At 37.5% G+C, this 20,031-nt stretch overlaps 1 long non-coding RNA gene across 1 annotated transcript; it reads left to right on the top strand.

Moving 5' to 3' along the window:
- Nucleotides 1-934: 934 nt before the first annotated feature.
- On the top strand, nucleotides 935-19,624 carry LOC124095534 (uncharacterized). Its single transcript, XR_009227410.1, has 4 exons — nucleotides 935-1,191; nucleotides 1,850-1,930; nucleotides 18,162-18,342; nucleotides 18,953-19,624. It is a non-coding gene; the product is annotated as an uncharacterized LOC124095534 (long non-coding RNA).
- The last annotated feature ends 407 nt before the right edge of the window (nucleotides 19,625-20,031 follow it).

Genomic DNA, 20,031 nt, shown 5'->3' with positions numbered 1-20,031 from the left:
CATCACTTTGAATGCTTTGTTACAATGGGTGCCAATATGACTTTACACATTACTTACCTTCATGATTCCAGAATTGATTGCCCATTATACACAGCAGATTTCTTTGCTTTTTATCTACAGGGATACTTCACGGGGTTGTTTCTTTTTGCTTGAGGACACAGGCAGGAATGCCAGGCTGAACAGCTCATGGCTGCTGCCTTCATGCTTTGGTGAAAGAAGAGATCGGTTATCCTGATATTTGGGCATTGTAAGTGCCTTTCATTTTCCTTTCTTTGCCTGGTTTTAATTAGCATTTGGTGATTCAGGACTGACTACATTTTTCATCCAAGTTTTTCTTTCAAGTTACTGATCAATAACTCGTTAATGAAGCCAGAAAAAGAGAACGAAGCATTCTTAAATGTCCACTACCACTCCCCAAAGCAAACAAATAAACAGACCTGAAGCTGCCCTGAAGAAATCATTCAGCTAGCTAAATCATGCGGTTGCTACTAGAAAGGGTAATTGATTTATCGGGGAGAGTGCTGACATCCTTAAATATTAAATTCAATGCATGGTATTTAAAATACTTCTTTAAATGGTATTAATATTTGTAGTATCATTTTCAATTTAACTTTCATAAGCCATCGTACATTCCTAATGAATTAGTTTTCAAGCTATAGTTCATCCTAAGAACCATCAGTTCAACCTTCTGTAAATAGAGTTCTTTAGGAGAACATTATATTTGAAATATCCGAAGGAGGAGAACAGTGTGTGATGCATATCCTTAGTATTCATGCAGAGACTAGGGAAGGTCATTTGCAATGGTGTGCCAGACATTTCAGAAATAAAGCAAAAACGTAGAGGGCTCAATGCACAGTTCAGGACACTGCCCACTAGGTGGCAGAAGCGCTCCTTCGGCTACTCGGCCTCTCCTGGTGTGGGCTGTAATTAGGTCAGTGTAAGTTAAAGAAGGGCTGAGAGATGAATAAAGTAGATTTTCTCCTCTGGAACACACTGCAGTTTAATTTCACTTCTTTCTACATTGTGTGATGAAGGTGGATTTAACTTTTAAAGGCAAAGAGACAAACCTCTGCCAGGATAAATGAAAAGACTCAGAGAGGGCAACTGACACACCACATAAAAGAAAGGAAATGCTTTCTGGCTGTTTCCTAATTTTGATATCCGGGTCATCGTCAGAAATAATTTCCAGAGGTAAAGTGCTATGTGTATTATATAAGGGGATGGGGGGGGAGTGCCTTCTGAAGCCTAAAGGGGCATGCTTGCTGGGTGACGATGTTAAAAATTTTCCCTCCTGGTGGCATGATATAAAATAAAGCCATTTTATCCTTGAAGCTTTTTTTTTTTTCCCCTAATTTTGCCAGCAGCCAGAAATGTGTTAATCTGAGGGGAAAACTCCACACCCCAACACAGGTTTCCCTTTCCTGCCAAATGAGTCACTTAGAAGGGAAGTGGTCCTGAAGGTGAAAGTTGAAACTGCTCATTCTCTTGAATGTTGGGGGCTCTGGGAAGGACAGGAAAACCTCAAAAATGGGAATGCAGCTAGGAGAGCTGAGCACCACAGTCCATCCTGGGCCACAGTTGTGCAGCTTCATTATTAAAAAGCATAGAGAACCACTATGGTCACTTATGTAAGAAACAGTGCGACAGGAGAGGACAATCACAGGAAAATCTATCCTCAGTTGCTGATCATGGCCTTTAATGTGCAAGGATCAGATTTTTTTTTTTAAGAAAGTATGGGGAAATTAGTTATAAGAATACACATGCTATAAATAGTAATGTTGCCCCATTCTAAATTCTCTAAAGGTTAAGAGCATCCAGCTAATTTGGATTTTGTTTCTTTAAATTACAGATCATGTCACAGGTAATGCCAAACTCAGAGAGAGGAGGGGAAGTTGGCAGCAGGATAAAATAAGTCTATGCTGCTATGGTGGTAAGTGAGAAAATAGGCTGAATGCACAAACAGGTGGCTCAAATATTAGGAAATTTTTCAAATAACTTGTGGATTTTTTGAAAAATGCTTAGCACTGGGATTGAGAGTCCCTTCTGACACCTCTTCAGTGTTCTCAGCATTGCCCAGTTGCTAATGTCTCTGTGTTACCCCCAAATTTATTCAAACATATTGAAACTGGAAATCCACCTGGTTAACGACACCTCCTGTTTGTGCAGGCTGTTTTCCATCTGTAGCCACAGATGATGAGATACAGACTTTGTGTGCAATTCAGTGTTCTTGTGTTTGCCTCCGGAATCGTAGACAATCGCATCAAAGCTATGTGCAAACATGGTCCATGCCTAAATTCTCCTTTCTTAAAATGGTGTTCTCCGTGTCTCTCAATATTCCGAGGAAAAAATAAAGAGTTGTAGAGAACAGAGAGTAAGAAGGCCAGGAATAAAAACTCATGAAATAGAGACTCTTGAAATCTTGTTTCAAGGGCACATGAGTGTTCTGTAGCTTCTCATTCCAGTTGTACTAACAGTTCCCTTTGTTGACAGACACTAGTCAGATAGGGCACAACCAGATACCGTACTTTTGATGGAATGAGAAACAGAAAAGACAATCAATGAATTGTAATTTATAAAGACAGAGGACTGATCCCTGATGTATATCTCAGAAACCAGGATACTTTATCCTGGTTTGGAATTTGGAAACAAATGACTGAAAAACATTTTGTCAGTTAATCAAAATTTGTTGAAAGGACAGGGTGTGCCTGAAAAATCACACACTCACATACATGTACAAACACACCATACAAGGGATGGATCTTAATTGAAATTTTTATTAGAAATCCTCATTTATTTGCTTAAAATTTGTAAACTCCACTCTTGTTTGTTTTAGACTATAACTTCCAAATGAATTTTAAAAAGCAAATATTTTTTGAAATGTGAAATGATTGAATCATTTTGAAGCAAAAGCCATAACTTCACCAAGTCTGTTAATCTGATATTTGAAGCAGTAAGGTTGCAGCATAGACAAGAACACTCTTTTGTAATTTGAGTACCGTTAGGCCCAGCAGACTTAGTGGAATTTCATTCTTAACTAAATATTTTATGATCTTTAAGGATTTAGTCATTATTATATCTACTGGATATTCCATGAAAGGTAGCTAAAATACTAAGGTTGTCTAAAAGAAAAGTTCTTCCCTAAGAATATTTCAAGTATGTAGCCTGTTTTTCTTTAAATGCCTAACATGAGTCCAATTACACTGACCAAGTCAGAGAAGGACTCAGGACCCCCAGCTGGGCTTTGGTCTGCACCCACCATTACTCTCTCATCTGTGTTCCTGTGGATCTTCCCACATGCCCTATGCTGTTATCCCACTGCATTTAGTTATTTATTTCCACGTCCATGAGACTGTGAGACTGCGAATGAATTATAACTCTATTTTAAATTTGCCAGCTTGCATTTGAGATATGTTGGACTAATGAATCGATAACTATCTATGACATGAAAAGCACTGTTCAAAATCTCTAGTCTCTACCACCATATAATTTTTCGTCTTGTATTTTGTTAGGATGATGTAATTTTCGTATTCACCATCACATATTCCATGTTGATTATTTTGCTTTATGCGTAGATATCTTCAGTTTATGTATCTGTTTATACCTCTTTAGTGATGGATGTGAAATCTGAGTGTATAAGTATGAGCACTTCTTGGTCTCCGTGTATGTCTTTGAAGGAAGGAATTGATTTTTTCATGCAATAAATAGTTGTAAATCAGTACTCTTGTTCATAGAGGAAAATAACCCTACACTTATTTTTTTTTTACTCATGCGAATTCCAAAAATATGTATAAAAGGATCAATTTTGGTAAGTCATATAAATATGATACTTAGTAGGTATTCATTATAGAGAAGTATGTAATTCAGTTTTTTAAAAAAGGTTTTTATTTCCAATAACTCCTTTTATTCAAGCAATAATTAAAAATATTGCAGTGTTGGGGATTAAACCCAGGGCCTTATGTGTTCACACCCCTAAACCATAAGCAATAATTTTGAAGGCAATAATTTATGGCCCAAATATAATCTTTATTATAACAATACAATTAGATGTGCACATCAATTAATTACAATGGTTACCTTGTATTATTTACTAATAGAAGATGATATGATATTCATGACTGACTTAAATTACAAAGTATTTTCTTCTCTAGAAACAAAATTATTGAATAAAGCTTTGTTAGGCTGTGGAGTATTTTTGTACTCATAACCACACATATACTTTAGCTATTTACAAATAATTGTGTTATATATACTTTAGCTAATTACTAATAATTGTATATAATTTAAGTATTATGTATATGATTCATTGCAGTGAGACTCATTTCAGTGACTCTTCTATGCAAAATTTTTACTAATGTACAACACACAAACTAAGGTACACAGAAATTGAAGGTGTAGTTTGATAAGTTAACATAACTGAGCATGACTGGAAATCAGCATTCAGTCAAGAAACAAAATCACCCTCCATGTCACTGCCATGTTCCTTTCCAATTATTATTTACCAACTCAGTGGTAACCATTGTCTTGACTTCTAAATATAGATAACATACATATTGCATCTGGTTTTCAGTTTTATATAATTGTGATCATGTATCATGTACTCTTTGGATTTCATTCATTTTACTTAGTATTTTTGTGTGTCGGTGTGTGAGATTCATTTAGGATCTTGTTTATAAGTACAGTTTGTTAATTTCTGATAGTTTATCATGTTTCATTGAATGACTATAATTACATGCTTTGCTAACATTCCATTTTGCTAATATTAAAGACTGTTATGAATTTCTTTTTAATTTTTTATTGTTGGCTGTTCAAAACATTACATAGTTCTTGATATATCATATTTCACACTTTGATTCAAGTGGGTTATGAGCTCCCATTTTTACCCCATATACAGATTGCAGAATCACATCAGTTACACATCCATTGATTTACATATTGCCATACTAGTGTCTGTTGTGTTCTGCTGCCTTTCCTATCCTCTACTATCCCCCCTCACCTCCCCTCTCCTCCCCTCCCCTCTTCTCTCTCTGCCCCCTCTACTGACATTCATTTGTCCCCCTTGTATTATTTTTCCCTTTCCCCTCACTTCCTCTTGTATGTACTTTTGTATAACTCTGAGGGTCTCCTTCCATTTCCATGCAATTTCCCTTCTCTCTCCCTTTCCCTCCCACCTCTCATCCCAGTTTAATGTTAATCTTCTTCTCATGCTCTTCGACCCTACTCTGTTCTTAGTTACTCTCCTTATATGAAAGAAGACATTTGGCATTTGTTTTTTAGGGATTGGCTAGCTTCACTTAGCATAATCTGCTCTAATGCCATCCATTTCCCTGTAAATTCTATGATTTTGTCATTTTTTAATGCAGAGTAAGACTCCATTGTGTATAAATGTTACATTTTTTTTTATCCATTCATCTATTGAAGGGCATCTAGGTTGGTTCCACAGTCTTGCTATTGTGAATTGTGCTGCTATGAACATCGATGTAGCAGTGTCCCTGTAGCATGCTCTTTTTAGGTCTTTAGGGAATAGACCGAGAAGGGGAATAGCTGGGTCAAATGGTGGCTCCATTCCCAGCTTTCCTCACATGTAGGAAGCTGGTATATGGAAATGCTAGGTAGCATGCATATTTTACAGTTTTTGATATACCAAGGAGGAATTTATAATGGCTACATAAATATAAACTTTTATTCTCCATAATGTTGTATGAATATAAAAATTGACCTATGTCCTTTTCAACATCTCAGTCATTTTTCATTTTAAACATTCTGGTTTTATCTTTCTTTCTGTAAATAATGAACAGACCGAAGAACTGTTTGAGACAGTACAGATGGTAGAAGCAGTCCGTTCACTCAAAACATTCCTTGTGCTTTATCAATTGTTGGTCAAAAACATTTCACTTAATCTTTAGGATATCATAGTGACAATAAAAGCAAGAGCAAGTTGTTCTTCATGTAAGAAATCAGAAAAATCTGCAAATTAAAAAGGCAGCATTTGACCTTGTCACTGAATAAACAAATATCAAATTTCAAGACCAAATGAACAATTCCCCTGGTATTAAAATAATCACAACTAAAGGAAAAGCAAGTTGTAGCATAGACTCCAAAAAAATGTTGATTATGCCTCTACCATTTGTGTTAAATTAGGCCTCAAGAGTGAAGTCACTCTGAGGCATGAGGGACAGTTTCCAAACATGAAACAATTTTTTTTTTCCCCAAGAGATTCTGGGAGAGTTAGAATTTAACCTGATGATTTCATAGCCTGTGGATAGTGTCCAAATACAAATGTGTCTCATTTATAACTAGTTAAATAAAATAATAGTTTCCTTACATAAGTATATATTAAAATTCTTTCTTCAACTTGTTAAAAGGCCACAATTGAAATTCTAACACTACAATTGAATCAATTTCCATAATTTTCTTGTGTGATTGATGAATTTTATTTGATGTGTTTCCTATAGATGCTTATATAGTAAAAATGTAATATTTATAAAGTCATTCTGCATGTGAAAAAGGTCTTCTTCAGATATTTATTGGTAAAGAAGTTACAGTAATCATGAATGAAATAAATCACAAAAGACCACCTCTTTTATAAGCATAAATATTTGATATGATTATGATTATTAAGGATTTTAGAGCAAAATTCTTATATATATTGGGAGAACTTTTGGCAACTTTTATGGAAATTATTCAAACTACTTCCTCTAAATTGCTTTATCGTATATTGTAGAGATTTGATCAAAGTCTAATGTTTAAGTCATTAAGTGACAAAAGACTACATTCCATAAATTAATCAATATTCATTCAAAATTTACTATGTTAATGTTATTGTGCAAAGCCTTGTTTGTGTGAAGGATACATTTTGCTGGGGAAATAGTGTGAAAAATCTGTGCTTTACCAGAAATTGGCCTTTTATATATTTTTTATATATTTGGCCTTTTACATATTAAGTGTCAGTTTATGTTGCTCTCATAAGAATTGTAAGTCACTTCACCAGACTCAAAGTATATGAATATGTCAATAAATATTTTTTGTACTCAATTATTTTGTATATTTTAAAGATTTAAAATTATAGAAATGATTCATAGAAATACAATGAATGCTTAGAAAACTGTTCTATATAGCTCTAAAGAGAAGGTGTTATTCATTTTTGGCAATAATTTTAGAAAAGTTGCAAATAGCAGGAAGTATTTTATTAGCACTTCAATCAAGAAATGAATGTCAAGTGCTCAAGGTAGGACATAGTGACCCTGGTTACTCATCTAAACCCAACATTTAATATCACTTTAAATATTAATGCCTTCCAAAAATAAATTTATAAAATAAAACAATTTCCAAGTAAAAGGGATGATTTATTTCACATCTTTAAAATAAAAGAGGAGAATTTAGATAATTGTCTCATATTTCTGCCCGTGTTTTCTCAAATAACATGAGCAATATTGGAGACATAACTTCTCATTGCTCAGAAAGTTAACACTTTAATGGACATTATGTCTGACTAAACATACACAGACTATTTTTAAGAGTAAGAAAGTTATTTGCTCTACAAATTCTCATGATACAAATGATTAACAGATATTGTGTGTGAGTGTGTAAGATAGACGTCATGATGGTTTGGATATGAGGTGTCTCCACAAAAAGTTCATGTGTGAGACAATGGAGGATTGTTCATAAGTGAAATGATCAGATTATGAAAGCTGAAACCAAATCAGTGGATTAATCCATTTGATGGATTAATCATTTGAAAGGACTCTTGTGCTGGCTGGCAAGTATAGGAAAGTACTGGGTGGTTGGAGGAGTAGGTCACCGGGGGCATGTCTTTGGGTTTATATTTTGTCTTTACTGACTTCTTTCTCTTTCTCTCTCTGATTCCCAACTGCCATGAGCTGAGCAACTCCTTGCCCTTCTACCATGATGTTCTGCATCTAATTTAGCCCTGAGTGATGGAGTCTGCTGGCTCTGGATTGAGACTTCTGAAACAATGACCCCAACTTAACTTTTCCTCTTCTAAGTTGTTTTTGTCAGGTATTTTGATCAGAATGATCAAAAACTGACTAATACAAAAAGTGAGAGTATAAAGACAAGGGCCTAAAGAAATCAATGTTTTTTGGGTCTTCTAAATATAAAGTCATCTCATTGGCAAATAATGATAGTTTGGCTTCTTTTCGTATTTGTATCTTTAATTTTTTTCTTTTGTCTAATTGCTCTGGCAAGAGTTTCAAGTATGATGTTGAATAAAAGTGGTGATAGAGGGAATCCTTGTCTTATTCCAGTTTTTAGAGAGAATACTTTCAATTCTTCTCCTTTTAGGATGACATTGGCCTTGGGTTTATCATAGATCGCTTTTAAAATGTTGAGGTATGGTTCTACTCTCCCTAGTTTTTCTAGTATTTTGAACAAGAAGGGGTGCTATATTTTGCCAAATGCTTTTTCTTCATCTATTGAGATGATCATGTGATTCTTACCTGTAAGTCTGATGATGTGATGAATTACATTTATTGATTTTCGTATCTTGAAGCAAACTTGTGTCCTGGGATGAACCCAACTTGATCATGCTACAGTGGTATGCAAATTTGCCACAATTTTATTGAGAAATTTTTCATGTGTGTTCATCAGGGATATTGATCTGAAGTTTTCTCTCCTTGATATGTCGTTTTCTGACTTTGGTATCAGGGTGATATTGGCCTCATACAATAAGTTTGGAAGGGTTCCCTCCTTTTTTATTTCATGGAATAATTTGAGGAGTATTGATGTTATTAATTCTTTGAAGGCCTAATAGAACTCCGTTGAGAATCTGGTCCTGGGCTTTTCTTTGTTGGTAGGTTTTTGATGTTGTCTTCTCTGTCATTGCTTGAAGTTGATCTGTTTAAATTTTGTTTGTCCTCCTGATTTAATTTGGGTAGGTCATATGTCTCTAGAAACTTTTCCATGTCTTCAAGATTTTTATTTTATTGGAGTAAAAATTTTTAAAATAGTTTCTGATTATCATCTGTATTTCAGTAGTGTCTATTGTGATATTTCCTTTTTCATAATGAATTTTAATCATTTGAGTTTTCTCTTTCTCTGTGTTAGTGTGGCTAAGGTTTATCCATTTTATTTATTTTTTCAAGAACCAACTTTTTGGGTTTTTTTGAATTTTTGGAATTTTTTTTGTTTCAATTTCATTGATTTCATCTCTGATTTTAATTGTTTCTTGCATTCTACTGATTTTGGTGTTGACTTCTTATTTTTCTAGGGCTTTGAGATGCAATATTAGTTTAACTCTACCAGAAAACTTCTAGAACTCACAATTAAATTTATCAAAGTAGCAGGATATAAAATAATACCCATAAGTCAATTGTGTTCCTATATGTCAGTGATGAATATACTAAAAGAGAAATCAGGAAAACTACACCATTCATAATAGCCTCAAAAATATATATTTGGGAATCAATTAACAAATGAGATGAAAGACCTCTACAATTAAAACTACAGAACACTAAAGAAAGAATTGAAGAAGACCTTAGAAGTTGGAAAGATCCCCCATATTCTAGGATAGGCAGAATTAATATTGTCAAATGGCAATAGTACTAAAAGCACTATACAGTCTTATTGAGAAAGTCTGTTCTTGAGCCAGTATGATGGAGAGTTAGGCCTACTTTTTCTTCTAGTAGGCACAGAGTCTCTGGTCTAATGTCAGGGTCTTTGAACCACTTTGTTTTGTGTATGGTGAGGTATAGGGGTTCTATCTACTGCATATGGATTTCTATCATTTGTTGACAAGGCTATCATTTCTCCAAAGTTTGTTTATGGGCCTTTGGTTAGTATGAGACAATTCTATTTATGTGGGTATGCCTCTATGTCTTCTATTCTGTTCTACTGCTCTTCAATTCTATTTTTGTGACAATATCATGCTGTTTTTTTGTAGATGAATATGATACCTTTATTTTATTTATTTATTTTTATGTGATGCTGAGGATTGAGCCCAGTGCCTCACATGTTCTAGGCAAGTACTCTACCACTGAGGTACAACTCCAGCCCAATACCATGCTGTTTTTGTTATATAGCTCTGTAGTATAATTTAAGGTCTGGTATCATGATACCCCCTGCTTCACACTTCTTGATAAAGATTGCTTTGGTTATTCTGGGCCTCTAATTTTTCCAAATAAAATTTATGACCACTTTTTCTATTTCTATGAAGAATGTCATTGAAATTTTAATGAAAACTGTATTAAATCTGTATAGTACTTTGGATTGTATGGCCATTTTAACAATATTTATTCTGCCTATCCAAGAACATCTTTGCATTTTCTAAGGTCTTCTTCAGTTTCTTTCTTTAGTGTTCTGTAGTTTTCAAATGACCTAATCAATAAATGCACAAAGAGACTATAAATGGGTAATTTATAGAAGAAGAAACAGAAATGGTCAACAAAGTATGCAAAAAAAATTGTTCAGTATCTCTATTAATTAAGGAAATGCAAGTGAAAACTACACTTAAATTCCATCTTACTCCAGTAAGAATAGCAATTATCAAGATTTACAAGCACTGGATGCGGAAGATGGCGGCGAGGGGAGTGCATTACCCCCGTGTGCTGCTTCACTGTGTGGGAGTATGACAAGTCAGGACGGCTAAAGGATATCTTGTTAGGAATTTCCAGCAATAGTGTGGTGCGCCGGAACCTGGAGGAAGGATTTCCATCGCATGAGGATCGGCTACGGGGACTCAAACGCGAGAGGTTTGTCGCACGGAGGGTAACACTGCTTATTCAGCAAATCGCCCCGCGGCTAGAGTCTGCAACGCGCGCTGGGATAGAGACGCAGGGTTACAGCGCTGCAGCTTCTGCCAGACGCGCAAGCACCGCACTCAGGGCTGAATTCTGGGTTCGAGACGGGGGAAGGAAGCGGTCCATCTCGGTTCTCCACACCGGTCAGACCACAGAGGAGGCCAGCAGCCACCATGTTGGTAAACTGACGTCACCACACCTGTTTTTGACTGACCGCAGCTCATTCAGCCATAGAACAGGTAATTTCAGGCTGCAATTCGCCTGTGGCTCGCAGACAGATTGCTAGGGTTCAGCGCCTGGGTGCTTCTTAAAATCTGATCTTATCGGAGTGAACACGGAGCGCGGGGCGGCCGAGTTCCGGCTCCCGGAACCGTCCCGGAACCGCCCTGGCTCAGGGCTGCGGAGCCTGCGGAGGCTGCTTCTTGGACCCTGCTACTATCAGAGCAAACACCAAGCACCAAGAAGCCGAATTCCAGCTCCCGGAACTGAGCCCGCGGGGACTGCTTCTTGGAGCTTACACTTATAGGAGCTTACACCGAGCACGGAGCGGCTGAGTTCCAGCTCCCGGAACCGTCCCGGAACCGCCCTGGCTCAGGGCTGCGGAGCCCGCGGAGGCTGCTTCTTGGACCCTGCTACTATCAGAGCATACACCAAGCACTAAGAAGCCGAATTCCGGCTCCCGGAACTGAGCCCGCGGGGGCTGCTTCTTGGAGCTTACACTTATAGGAGCTTACACCGAGCACGGAGCGGCCGAGTTCCGGCTCCCGGAACTTCCCTGGACCGGGGCTAGGAGCCCGCGGAAACTGTGTCTTGGTCCGGGTCCTGCTGAGGGCTGGTCAGGACTCACCCATTGCTTGGGTTGCCCGGCAAGGGGAACGAAATGCTGCCATTCGCATAGGATACCAACATGGCAGAGATCTGATGTCAGCAGAAAGCGGTGGAGGAGAGATCTTCATCAATACATGCGGTGACATAAGCAGTTGGTCTCCTGGTAAGGGGGGTGAGGCTCAGTCACCCGAGTCTCCTCAATTTGTCCTCGAGCCAGAGGGAAGGAGCCGGGCCGCCGCCAGCCCCCGGAGCAGGCCCAGCGGCTCGCCAGCGTGGTGACCGCGTGACCCCAATTGGAGAGGGGGCGGAGCGGAGCCGCCACCCACACCCGCCAGGTGGGCAGACCCACGACCCAGTAGTACATGGGCGTGGTAGGAGGGGCAGGGCAGAGCCGCCCTTCGCGCTTGCAAGGTAAACAGACCAGTGACAGCATGGCGGGTCAGGCCCAGTGGCCTGCCAGTGTGGTACACACGTCACCCCAACTCGAGTAGGGGCAGAGCAGATCCTTATCCCACGCCCGGATCAGGCCCTGCCGGTGTGGTGGTCACGTGACCCCAATTGGAGTGGGGGCGGAGCGGAACCGCCACCCGTGCCCGCAGGGTGAGCAGACCAGTGATCAACCTGCAGATCAGGCCCAGGGGTCCGCAGGCGTGGTAGGAGGGGCAGGGCAGATCCGCTGCCCGCGCCTTCAAGGTAGGCAGACCTACAACAGACCGGCGGATCAGGCCCAGGAGCCTGCCGGCGTGGTACAAACACCACCCTAATTGGAGTAGTGACAGAGCAGAGTCACCTCCCTTGCCAGGAACAGACCCAGCGTCCTGCAGGCGGGGTAGTCACGACACCCCAATTGGAGTAGGGGCAAAGCAGAGCCTCCACCCGTGCCCGAAAGGTGGGCAGATCTGCGACCGACCAGCGGGACAGGCCCAGTGGCCTGCTGGTACGACAGACACGTCACCCCAATTGGAGTAGGGGCAGAACAGAGCCGCCACCAGCTCCCAGAACAGGCCCAGTGACCTGCCGGCGTGGTAGCCACGACACCCCAATTGGAATAAGGAGAGAGCAGAGCCGCCGCCCGCACCTGCAGGAAAGATACGCAAGCAATATGAAAAGACAAGGAAAGAAAGGACCACAAGCAATGCAGGTCAACGCAACTTTAGAAGAGGTAACAGCTGCAGCAGATGGAATGTCAGATAAAGAATTCAGGATATACATGCTTCAGATGATCTGGAGTATCAAGGAAGACATTAAACAGCAAAATCAGACAATGAAAGATCACTTCGACAACGAATTACGCAAACAAATCCAGGAAGCAAAGGATCAACTATACAGGGAGATAGAGGTTATAAAAAACAAGCAATCAGAAATCCTAGAAATGCAGGAAGCAATAAACCAACTTAAAAACTCAATGGAGAATACTACCAACAGAGTAGAACACTTAGAAGATAGAACATCAGACAATGAAGACAAAGTATTTCAACTGGAAAAGAACATAGACAGCTCAGCAAGACTGTTAAGAAACCATGAGCAGAACATCCAAGAAATATGGGATAACATTAAGAGACCAAACTTAAGAGTCATTGGGATACAGGAAGGTACAGAGCTCCAAACCAAAGGAATGAGCAGTCTATTCAATGAAATAATACAAGAAAACTTCCCAGACTTGAAGAATGAGACAGAATCCCAAATCCTAGAAGCCTACAGGACGCCGAATGTGCAAAATCATAAGAGATCCACACCTAGACACATTATAATGAAGATGCCCAACATACAGAATAAGGAGAGAATTTTAAAAGCTACAAGAGAAAGGAAGCAGATTACATTTAGGGGCAAGCCAATCAGGATAACAGCTGATCTTTCAACACAGACTCTGAAAGCTAGAAGATCCTGGAATAACATATTTCAAACACTGAAAGAAAATGGGTTCCAACCAAGAATTGTGTATCCAGCGAAATTAAGCTTCAGGATGGAGAATGAAATTAAAACCTTCCACGATAAACAAAAGTTTAAAGAATTCGCAGCTAGAAAACCATCTCTTCAAAACATCCTAGCCAAAGTATTACAGGAAGAGGAAATGGAAAATAACAATGAAAACCAACAGTGGGAGGTAGGACAGTAAAGGGGGGGGGGAAACAATCAAAGAGGAAAACAAACAATGTTTAGTAACAGAAATAAACAAATATGGCTGGAAGAACAACCCATATCTCAATAATAACCCTAAATGTTAATGGCTTAAACTCACCAATTAAGAGACACAGGCTAGTAGAATGGATCACAAAACAAGACCCAACAATATGCTGCCTACAGGAGACGCATTTGATAGGAAAAGACATACATAGGCTGAAGGTGAAAGGTTGGGAAAAATCATATCACTCATATGGACTTCGGAAACAAGCAGGCGTGTCCATACTCATATCAAATAAAATAGATTTCAAGCCAAAGTTAATCAAAAGAGATAAAGAGGGACACTACATACTGCTTAAGGGAACCATACACCAACAAGACATAACAATCATAAATATTTATGCCCCAAACAATGGTGCAGCTATGTTCGTCAAACAAACTCTTCTCAAGTTCAAGAGTCTAATAGACCACCACACCATAATCATGGGAGACTTCAACACACCTCTCTCGCCACTGGACAGATCTTCCAAACAAAAGTTGAATAAGGAAACTATAGAACTCAATAACACAATTAATAACCTAGACCTAATTGACATATATAGAGTATACCACCCAACATCAAGCAGTTACACTTTTTTCTCAGCAGCACATGGATCCTTCTCAAAAATAGATCATATATTATGTCACAGGGCAACTCTTAGACAATATAAAGGAGTAGAGATATTACCATGCATCTTATCTGATCATAATGGAATGAAACTGAAAATCAACGATAAAAGAAGGAAGGAAAAAGCATACATCAATTGGAGAATGAACAATAGGTTACTGAATGATCAATGGGTTATAGAAGACATCAAGGAGGAAATTAAAAAATTCTTAGAGATAAATGAAAACACAGACACAACATATCGGAATCTATGGGACACATTGAAAGCAGTTCTAAGAGGAAAATTCATTGCTTGGAGTTCATTCCTTAAAAAAAGAAAAAACCAACAAATAAATGATCTCATACTTCATCTCAAAATCCTTGAAAAAGAAGAGCAAAACAACAGCAAAAGAAGTAGAAGGCAAGAAATAATTAAAATCAGAGCTGAAATTAATGAAATCGAAACAAAAGAAACAATTGAAAAAATTGACAAAACTAAAAGTTGGTTCTTTGAAAAAATAAACAAAATCGACAGACCCTTAGCGATGCTAGTGAAGAGAAGAAGAGAGAGAACTCAAATTACTAGCATACGGGATGAAAAAGGAAATATCACAACAGACACTTCAGAAATACAGAAGATAATCAAAAACTATTTTAAATCCTTATACTCCAATAAATTAGAAGATAGTGAAGGCATAGATAAATTTCTTAAGTCATATGATCTGCCCAGATTGAGTCAGGAGGATATAGAAAACCTAAACAGACCAATATCAATTGAGGAGATAGAAGAAACCATAAAAAGACTACCAACTAAGAAAAGCCCAGGTCCCGATGGGTATACAGCAGAATTTTACAAAACCTTTAAAGAAGAACTAATACCAATACTTTTCAAGCTACTTCAGGAAATAGAAAAGGAGGGAGAACTTCCAAATTCATTCTATGAGGCCAACATCACCCTGATACCTAAACCAGACAAAGACACTTCAAAGAAAGAAAACTACAGACCAATATCTCTAATGAACCTAGATGCAAAAATCCTCAATAAAATTCTGGCCACTCGGATACAAAAACATATAAAAAAAATTGTACACCATGATCAAGTAGGATTCATCCCTGGGATGCAAGGCTGGTTCAATATACGGAAATCAATAAATGTTATTCACCACATCAATAGACTTAAAAATAAGAACCATATGATCATCTCGATAGATGCGGAAAAAGCATTCGACAAAGTACAGCATCCCTTTTTGTTCAAAACTCTAGAAAAACTAGGGATAACAGGAACATACCTCAATATTGTAAAAGCAATCTATGCTAAGCCTCAGGCTAGCATCATTCTGAATGGAGAAAAACTGAAGGCATTCCCTCTAAAATCTGGAACAAGACAGGGATGCCCTCTCTCTCCACTTCTCTTCAACATAGTTCTCGAAACACTGGCCAGAGCAATTAGACAGACGAAAGAAATTAAAGGCATAAAAATAGGAAAAGAAGAAATTAAATTATCACTATTTGCAGATGATATGATTCTATATCTAGCAGACCCAAAAGGCTCTACAAAGAAACTATTAGAGCTAATAAATGAATTCAGCAAAGTGGCAGGATTTAAAATCAACACGCATAAATCAAAGGCATTCCTGTATATCAGCGACAAATCCTCTGAAATGGAAATGAGGACAACCACTCCATTCACAATATCTTCAAAAAAAATAAAATACTTGGGAATCAACCTAACAAAAGAGGTGAAAGACTTATACAATGAAAACTACAGAACCCTAAAGAGAGAAATAGAAGAAGATCTTAGAAGATGGAAAAATATACCCTGTTCATGGATAGGCAGAACTAACATCATCAAAATGGCGATATTACCAAAAGTTCTCTATAGGTTTAATGCAATGCCAATCAAAATCCCAATGGCATTTCTTGTAGAAATAGAGAAAGCAATCATGAAATTCATATGGAAAAATAAAAGACCCAGAATAGCAAAAACAATGCTAAGCAAGAAGTGTGAATCAGGCGGTATAGCGATACCAGACTTCAAACTATACTACAGAGCAATAGTAACAAAAACAGCATGGTACTGGTACCAAAACAGGCGTGTGGACCAATGGTACAGAATAGAGGACACAGAAACCAATCCACAAAACTACAACTATCTTATATTTGATAAAGGGGCTAAAAGCATGCAATGGAGGAAGGATAGCATCTTCAACAAATGGTGCTGGGAAAACTGGAAATCCATATGCAACAAAATGAAACTGAATCCCTTTCTCTCGCCATGCACAAAAGTGAATTCAAAATGGATCAAGGAACTTGATATCAAATCAGAGACGCGCCGTCTAATAGAAGAAAAAGTTGGCTACGATCTACAGTCGGTGGGGTCGGGCTCCAAATTCCTCAATAGGACACCCATAGCACAAAAGTTAATAACTAGAATCAACAAATGGGACTTACTCAAACTAAGAAGTTTTTTCTCAGCAAAAGAAACAATAAGAGAGGTAAATAAGGAGCCTACATCCTGGGAACAAATCTTTACTCCTCACACTTCAGATAGAGCCCTAATATCCAGAGTATACAAAGAACTCAAAAAATTAGACAATAAGAGAACAAACAACCCAATCAACAAATGGGCCAAGGACCTGAACAGACACTTCACAGAGGAGGACATACAGTCAATCAACAAGTACATGAAAAAATGCTCACCATCTCTAGCTGTCAGAGAAATGCAAATCAAAACCACCCTAAGATACCATCTCACTCCAGTAAGATTGGCAGCCATTATGAAGTCAAACAACAACAAGTGCTGGCGAGGATGTGGGGAAAAGGGTACACTTGTACATTGCTGGTGGGACTGCAGATTGGTGCAGCCAATTTGGAAAGCAGTATGGAGATTTCTTGGAAAGCTGGGAATGGAGCCACCATTTGACCCAGCTATTCCCCTTCTTGGTCTATTCCCTAAAGACCTAAAAAGAGCATGCTACAGGGACACTGCTACATCGATGTTCATAGCAGCACAGTTCACAATAGCAAGACTGTGGAACCAACCTAGATGCCCTTCAATAGACGAATGGATAAAAAAAATGTGGCATTTATACACAATGGAGTATTACTCTGCATTAAAAAATGACAAAATCATAGAATTTACAGGGAAATGGATGGCATTAGAGCAGATTATGCTAAGTGAAGCTAGCCAATCCCTAAAAAACAAATGCCAAATGTCTTCTTTGATATAAGGAAAGTAACTAAGAACAGAGTAGGGACGAAGAACAGGAGAAGAAGATTAACATTTAACAGGGATGAGAGGTGGGAGGGAAAGGGAGAGAGAAGGTAAATTGCACGGTAATGGAAGGAGACCCTCAGGGTTATACAGTGGAGGGGGTAGAGAGAGAGGAGGGGAGGGGAGGGGAGAGGTGGGGAGGGGGGAGGGTGGATGATGGGAAAGGCAGCGGAGCACAACAGACACTAGTATGGCAATTTGTAAATCAATGGATGTGTAACTGATGTGAATCTGCAATCTGTGTATGGGGTGAAGGTGGGAGTTCATAACCCACTAGAATCAAAGTGTGGAATATGATATGTCAAGAAATTTGTAATGTTTTGAACAACCCACAATAAAAAATTAAAAAAAAAAAAAAAAAGATTTACAAGCAACAAAGAATTTTGGTGAGAATATGCATAAAAAGGCACACTCATACATAGTTGTAGGAACTGCAAAGTGGTGCAACTACTCTGGAAAGCAGTATGGAGACTCCTTAGAAAACTTAGAATGGAACCATGCTTTAACCCAGTTATCCTACCTCTGCTTAAACCCAAAGGTCTTAAAATCATCATACTACAGTGACGTGGCCTCATCAATGTTAATAGCAGCTCGATTTATGATAGGTAAACTATGGAACCAGCCTCGGTGCTCTTCAACAGATGATGAATAAAGAAGATGTGGTACACAATGGAATACTATTCAGCCATAAAAAAGCAATAAAATTATGGGATTTTCTGGTAAGTGGATGGAACTCGAGACTATCATGCAATGTGAAATAAGCCAGTCCCCCCCAAAAAAAAACAAAGGCAAAATGTTCTTTCTGAAATGCTAAGTAACAATAAGGGGGTGTTTGGTCAGGGAAGAATAGAAGTACTTTGGATTAGACAAAGGGGAATGAAGGGAAGGGAGATGGGATGAGAATAGGAAAGACAATAGAGTGAATTGTATATTACTTTTGTATATGCCTATATGATTACACTACCAATGTAATTCTACATCATGTACAACCAGAACAATGAGAAGTTATACTTCACATATGTATAATATGTCAAAATACATTGTACTGTCATGTATTGCTAATAAGAACAACAACAAAAAAATGCTTTCTGAAAGAACCATTGCAAAACTTTGAAAATTATCAACTCTTTTATCCAAACATCAAATGTACATTATATGATTTTATTATTCATTGCCTTTCATCTATATATTCTTTAATTTTTAAAGCTAAGGGATTTATATCAGAAATTACTCATTGAAGGAACCCATTATTCACAATTGAAATTTCAGGAATTTTTTTCCTCCTAATTTAATGAAATATTGTCACTCTAAAAAATGTCTTTTATGCAGGTTTCAGTATTCCCTGAAGACTAGGAAAAGCTTTAGAAGACAAACATCAAATGAAATCTGATCTGCAGGCAATCAGAATCTTGTCTTGCTCTTCATGTTGATATAGTCAGAAGAATTAGTAAAGAATCAAGACATCATTTTACAACAAAGAATTTTATTATGAATGCAACTTTATTATATGTTGGTTTATTAGCCTAATTTTAAATTATCAATGACATTTTTCTTTCATATCTTTGAGCATTTTCTTTCTTTTTTTGTCATCTTTAGATCTAAGGCAATTCTCCCTGGTTTTCTTCTCCTCCCTTGTTAATGGTAAATTGCTACATTGGCGATATCTGTCATTGACAAGAAAATGAATCACTATATCCAACTTATTTTTGTTCTTCCAGATTGGCTAAAAACACAAATTCAAGAGATTAATCCTATTTATTCAGTTAAGTCTTCACTTTCTCATTTGCATTGTTATAAAATGTACTTTTACTTAAGTTTATGCCATGGGGTTATAGAAACAAAGAGCCATAAGATGATATGACATAACATCATAAAGAATAAATTACATTAGAAAAACATGGAAAATAATATGACATTCTGTTATGTTGATTTTATTTTATATTAACATTGCAACAAATATTGAAATAGCTCGAATTAAAATAAAATTTGCTGTATACTCACTTGGAGTGGTCTACTCTCAACTGAAGCTCTATTATTTCTATTAAAATATTCACTTTACTTCAGAGATGGGAATAATTCAAATAAAAATATGAGAGCTGTTAACCTAGATAAAAGCATTTATTAGATAGTAAACTATTGAGAATAAAAGAAATTCAATTATCAGTGTTATCTTTCATGTACACTTGCATTACATTTGTATTTTACTTAAACCCATCAACTTCTTTTTCAGTTTTTGATGACAATTTAAAATATGCTAATAATACACACTAATTTAAGGTTAATTTTTAAAATAATTTAAATGATACTCATAATAAATAATAAAAATAATTTTAAAATATGATGATAATAAATAATAAATGTTAGGATGAAGACAAGATTAATTCATTTTATGACCTTCATTTTAAAAA

The sequence above is a fragment of the Marmota monax genome, unplaced genomic scaffold (assembly GCF_021218885.2).
Source record: "Marmota monax isolate L192 unplaced genomic scaffold, Marmota_monax_Labrador192_F-V1.1 WCK01_AAM20220418_F8-fsc00030, whole genome shotgun sequence".
Classification (NCBI taxonomy): domain Eukaryota; kingdom Metazoa; phylum Chordata; class Mammalia; order Rodentia; family Sciuridae; genus Marmota; species Marmota monax.
The sequence above is the reverse complement of the archived record's forward strand: the minus strand, read 5'-3'. Positions and strand labels throughout refer to the sequence as shown.